Source organism: Teleopsis dalmanni, chromosome X (assembly GCF_002237135.1).
Source record: "Teleopsis dalmanni isolate 2A chromosome X, ASM223713v2, whole genome shotgun sequence".
Classification (NCBI taxonomy): domain Eukaryota; kingdom Metazoa; phylum Arthropoda; class Insecta; order Diptera; family Diopsidae; genus Teleopsis; species Teleopsis dalmanni.
Genome location: NC_051848.1, coordinates 89,902,502 through 89,909,606, shown reverse-complemented (window position 1 = coordinate 89,909,606; position 7,105 = coordinate 89,902,502).

Below are 7,105 nucleotides of genomic sequence, written 5' to 3'. Positions count from 1 at the left end.
ACTGGTCTTGTAGTTACAGAACTACACCTGTGCACCACCTAGACAAAACAGTTTTCTGCAGCACATGTAGTATGTATGTATATAGGTACATACTACCGAATGTACATAAGACCGAATATACTTTATGTTTTACTTAAGTAATTGTAGTTATCTGTAATGTGGTGGTTTAAATCTAATTCAAATGAAAAATGAAATAAAAAATTTCTAACCCAATGCTTTTTAGGGTGAGTTGATAAAACTCTTAACCAAATACAATTTACTTTAATACTGTCGAATGTGTCTCACTCAACAAAGGAAGAAACTGTACAGTCATAAGCACAAAAAACTTCAAAGCTTCAAATTTTTAAGAAAAAAAGGATCTAAGTCCAAATCTAATAGACTTTGGAGTTGATGTAAAAGTAATCAACATATTTTGGTTACCATAAATATTTTTATATAAAATGCTAAGCAAAATTGGGAGCGACTGTTGCCGTTGTCCTGACTGCGTGGAGTGGGATCAGTTGAGTCTCAGCCACAATATTTAATAATATTGGCTAACATCCGTTCATTACCGTGCCATCCTTCGAGGCAGTTAGCACGGATAATTTATGTATTTGGCAGAGTTTATTTATATGAGCCTTTAAAAAGTTATTTGATAAAAAGTATTGCTTTTTGATAATTTTTATGTGAACTTATACCATAAATCAATAAGAGCAGTTAAATTCTGTGGGGAAAACCTTAAATTATGGCTCGCTTTTATTTATTTTGTTATTTTATGGCTTTTATTATTTGTTAATTTATTTATTTAATGTATTTATACAAAAAAGCAACAGTTATCTGCTGCGGCACAAATAGAATTTTTATATGGCATTCACTGGCATTTGTGCATAAGCAGATTATTTTATCGATTGTATCATTTTAATAAATATTCCGTTAAAAAAAATATTCATAATCGATAAAAATAACATAAAATTCAAATTTGAAGAGATTTGTGGTTGAAAAAGATGATTTGATTGGCTTTACATTGTTTAAAATATTTAACGGCTGCCATAATTCCTGCTTTTAATCAATTTTCCATAATTGAACGACTTGATAATGGATGTTAAGTATGATACTTGAACATATAGGTTCATAGTTCCATTGAAGTGCTGAAATACCGGTATATATTATATAACTATTATACAATAAGACAAGAAATCTCGGAATTGTCTTTGATAAAAAACATAGAAGGGTTAAAAAATTCTTTCTTTAGAAATGTTCTCAATGCCTTGGTTTCTGGATTGGTTTGTGACCTCAATATTTAACAACACCATAAATGCACTGCAGCTGTTGATTTATAGGATAAGCGGACAAACGGAAAACCGGTAGCCCAACAGAATTCTCAATACAATAGCCCGGCTCCGATAATATCTTGGAATGAAACCACATGTTTTCTTTTATTTAACTGTGAGAAGATATTATCGAATAGTATGTTTCTCATAAATGATTGCAAATAGATAAACAATAAATTGTGTAATTAATAGGTTACCAAACATAAGGAATTTTAGATATGTCTTCATAAAAAAAAACGTTACAAAACATTGTAACATATTGTAATGTTGTGATCCAAAAAAATCTGATCATTTAAAACTTCACATGTGAGAATATAGAAATGTTGTCATTGAATAAACACATCGGAAAGAATATCTGCATAATATTATAACATTGCCAAGCATAATTATGGAGTATTTACCAACAAACGACATTTTAGCAATTTATAAACCATCAGCAGATACCCAGCTGTTTATTTCTCCAATATTCCACGTGAAGAATAACTTACCCTTATGCTCCAATATAAAAATTTCCAAAGGCTTTAATTCGATTGAGTATGAATATGCAGTCATTTAAGCGTAAAAACACTCTTAAAATTTGAAAACTTTTTGCAGAAATCTCCTTATAAGAAAAACACGCAAAAATATTTTCAAAATTTAAAAATTATCTTCCAAAGCCTAGCTGCATATATCTTCGATATGCTTAATAAAGAGAACTAATATTCTGCAACATCCATACTATTATTTCTATTATTATTTATATTGTCATTACTATTATTAAAAGATATAAAGGAATGAATGGGGATTTCATTTAACATTATTCAACATATATATTCGATCAACTGATGAATTCAAGCTTGAAAGCAAAATTTGACATTGGTAGTATTCATTGATCCATATTTAAATTACTCATTCTCAGTATATTCTTTCTAACATTTTTTTAGGCTTAAGTATATGACATGAGAATTTGTGAAACTATTGGAGTCATTAAAATTTATATAATGTCTCTTAAAGCGACATCAAAGTTTTAGTATTTTAAAGTATTGAAATAGTTAAAGGTATATACATTAAGGAAACTTGAATCCTTTAACCCATAAAAATTCAAAACTTGCATGTAAAATAACTAATAAAAATAAATTCAAACTCATCGATAATATTTTCCATGGTTACATCGGCATAATAAAATCAAATGATAATAAACTAATTTCACCTGCAATAGTTTCATATCTGAGTTAAATAATATTAGTAAAATAACACTCGTCTAAATTTCTGAATGATTGAAATTAGCACAGTATTAGAATAATCAATAATCCCATCAAACTCTCTCAAAAAGTCTGAACCATTCTGCAAAATGCATACTTATATATATATATAAACTATAGCACTACTGAAAACATAAAGTATATATAAACTAGTTCGATCTAGGTCGATCCAAACTCAATTGAAAAAAACACATATAAACAATAAAATAGTTTAATAAATAGTTTATTTACAGATCATGTTTTTGTTAACTCCCACCGTATCCTGAGCAAATATATCCAAGATAGTTGAAATAATTACGGGACACTGCCTGTTGAGAGGACATACCGTGAGACTCAATATCAAGACCTCCTTACACTGTAGACATTGCATGGAGGATGATGAAGAGGAATCACCAATATACCTTCTGTTACAGTGTCCTGCTTTGGCAAGACATAGTCTCTCCTACTTAGGGTCACACTTTTTTAATTCACTAAGAGAGCTAGATTCTATTTCTATAACTCGTGTCAATGTCTTTGTGGCCAATACTAAATGGTTATAGGGACAGGTATCAAATTCTTAAGGGTATCACAATGGACCTCATGGTCTAAGTGAGTCTTCGGACGGTCCCAGTAACCTAACCTAACCTAACTCCCATCGTCCAAAATTGCGATTAAAGTATATAAAAACGAGAAAATTGTTTGAAAATCGGATCCGCATTAAATGAGTTGTTTAGAAGAAAATTTTCTATAGATCATTCAAGGTGTGGTATGCCACTCAGCGTGTGGTAACATGATTTAGAATTGATTTATTATAATTCTTGCATTTTGAGTTAAAATGAAAACTTTAATATACAATTTCATTATTATTTACGCTCTTATAGATTGAAAGTTTAAAGTTTTATAGTGGACAATAGTACGGAAATGATAGTGAATGTCATTCAAAAAATTGCAACATTTAAAAAAATATTGCATTATTTCACATCTTATTTGCAATTCAATCAACTCAATTCATCTAATTACAGTCCATTTCAGTCCATTTAAAACCAGTCCAACTGAGCTCAGCTGAGTTAGTGAAAAAGGGAAAAACATATTGATATATTCGTATAAGAAAAAATTTCTTTGAAGGATTCGCATATTTATGAGATTGATTATACATTTGTTAAATAAAAAATTCAACAATGAAGAAAATATTTCTCTATTGCTTTCTATTTAGGTTAATAAATTTTAACCAACTTCCAAACAATAGCTACCGAAATAGAATGACGGTTTGTTAACTTAAAACGAAAAACAATCAATTTAATATAACCAGAGACGACGACGTGTGTGACAAGATTTTCGTCGTCGGATTTTCTAAGAAGCGGAAATAGTTTATTGCTTTCTTTCACATACTAGCAGTTCATTATATATTCACATTGAATTGTTTCTTAAACGGAAAAGCGGAAAATATTTTTTAAAAATAGTGTTGAAGCATTGTAGGTCCAGAAAGGTAGCCTCTTATAGAAAATTAATCATTTAAAAAATGAAAATGAAACTCAAGATACCACAAAAATGCTTGAATGCTTTAAGAGGAACTGATAGCGCTTAAAGTCACTACTTAAACACTGTTAGAGAGATATACTCGTATATTAAAAACTGATGTAAAATATTTCACTGATAGCCAAGCGGCGATCAAAGCTCTTGTACTCTTCATCTCAAAAATCAAATACGAGTAATAATGTCTGAATGAAATTAGTAGACCTAACAACTTATCGATATCGGGACCACTATATCAACTATGTAACAGATAAGCTGAAACATGAACTATATTAGTCTAATTTTAGTTAGTCACATATCAATCAGTGAATTCATATAATGGTTCCTTCTTAGAAAAACTTAAACTATGTAGCATAACAAAACCACTTACGTTAAAACTAAACAAATCTGGCTCATAGGTAATCATATTTGTTTTGTTTTGTCGTTTTGTCGTAAGTGGTTTCCTTTTCCTAGAACTAACAAACTTACTAACTTAAAAGGGATCAAAATCGACAATGTTATATTCCTTGTAACCAGTCATTACGATCTTTTTGAGTCGCACCGTTTTACAGATAGATTTAACAAGAAGTAGAAAATCGTTGAAAAACTAATATCGAATTGGAGTCTTAAACAAACAATACATGCATCTTAGAAACCTTATTTACAAAGGAATAAGCGAGTCAATTAGAATAGATGTATCCAATTGCTGCTGCTAAAATAAAACAAACTCAGTACTATAATATCGGTGCTGATAGATCACTGCATATTATGAGAACATACGCCTCTTACGACTTCTGTCGTGGTTGTGGCACTGACAGGAGTATTCTATTATATACCGCACATTATGTGTTAGTACTCATCATTTGCTATAAGAAAGGATCCGTTTTCTAACTGACATGAGCGAACTGTTCTTATTTAAAACTAAGGACTTTTCGTGAGCTAGTTGCTTCGGAATTCTACTTTAAATATAGTTTTTCAGGTCTGGTGTATGTTAGCTGGCTCATTCGTGGTATTACAACTGGCGATTGTTTGTACTTAACTAAGTTTTGATACACAAGGCTGTCTATCTATCTATCTACTTAATCTACTTAAATACATTTACTTCTGAGATCGTATTAGTCGAAGTTGGAAAAATTTCGAGTGACTTTCAATTCAATGCCTGTATACTTGTACAAACTGAAATTTTTCTAATCGTTCTTAACTAATTTTACAGTTCAACTTTCTCAAATTTTATTTACAAAATATTTAAATCCAATTTAATTTTAAAAATGCATTTTTTATGCAGCAGAAGAAAATGCGAAAATATTTCAAATTAAATATGAGAAAATCAGAAAAGAATGAAGATGTAAAATTTGAAAGTAAATATTCGCTAGCACTAAACGTTGCATGGCATTTCTCACAGGCACCTATCGGTGATTTATAGATGTTGAAGTATATAAACAAATTCACATTCACTCAACTAACAACGTTCACAAGGGTACGGCAAACTTATCATTGCAACATTCAATTTCAAGAGAATACACTCCGCAACTATTCAACTAATGTATGTATGTATGTGTGTTATGTTATATATGTGGGACTGTAAAATCGTATTTATATTTGTTTTCTACTTCTTCATTTATTCACTTAATTTTCCTTCATTTTGTGCTTATTTTTCAGTTATTCTTCATCTTAAAGTAATATAATTTCACAGTATAAATATAGCATTCGTTCGATATTGAATCGACGAACCTATATCCTTCTCTCACATTTCAATATCCGAATACATTGCCATTGCCATTACCATCGTCATCGTCATTTGTCGTTTGTTGTTTGTCGTAAGTCATAAGTCGTAAGTCGTAAGTCATAAGTCGCTAGTCGGTCGCCGGTTGTTGGTCGTTGGTTGTTGGTTGTTGGTTGTTGGTTGTTGGTTACTGGTTACGACTGTCGATATTTCATTCAATGGCATAAGTTGTTCATTTCTTAAAACTTTATTTATATTTTCAAAATTGTCTTGCACTGAATGTTGCATATTTTTGTGCGCTAAAATTGAATTTATGTGCTTTAAGCAAAATTGAATTGCACTGATTTTGCTATTGAATTCAAGGCGGCTATTTTTTATCGCCTAATATACGTACGTACCATTTGCCATATTCCGCATATGAAATCGCAAATGAAAATTCAAAACATTGAATAAAGTTTCATTCATCCGCCTTCACATCTGTATGGATTGTATGGATGGAAGCCCAGTGCCTTGTAATTGACATTCAAACTCATTGCATACAAATGGATTTATTAATTTTTTGCGATCCATTTATTTATGGTAGAAAATTGGAAACTTGAATGTGTTTTCAACATTATTCATATTTCGAAAAGGACGCAATGATTGAATAGATTTAATGTAAAACTTGACTTTTATGTAGTTAATAAAAATACATTTTGACTGTTTACACTTTTGCAAATAGAAGGTATACAGGGTCACTAACAATACTTACATTGTTCTATGCCATGAGGTAATTTTTATGCAAAATTTTACCTTATTCAGAATTTTTATCATTTGCGAGCAACTTGATTTTTTATAGCGTCTTGAAAGTTGTGTTAAGAAAAAATATCATAACTTTTAAAAATCTTCGTGATATGATTTATTACATTTTTCGATGTGGTTTATCAGAACAATATCGAATCCTACAACTGTGAAACGCCAGTATAAGGAGTTTGCACCCGTACCTCATTTTATCAACAATACAGTACTTTAGAAACGAAGAAATCCAGTTGTTGGGCGAGAAAATGCTGATGCTGTTCAAAATTTGACACTATAAGATGGTCACAACCGCAACTACATTAGACATTAGTTCCATTGACATACATAAAATATTTCCTGTTCATTTAGTCATTAAGAAGATTTGTTCTTATTGTGTCCACCATAACGACAAAAACTTAAAAATGTTCTTATAGTAAAGCAGAGTGCTAGTAAAAGATTATGACAGCTATTATCGAAAACTATGGTATATATAATACATTCAAATAAATACTTGAATATATACTTGAAATATAAATAAAAGCATAGGTCCACTATTATCTGTC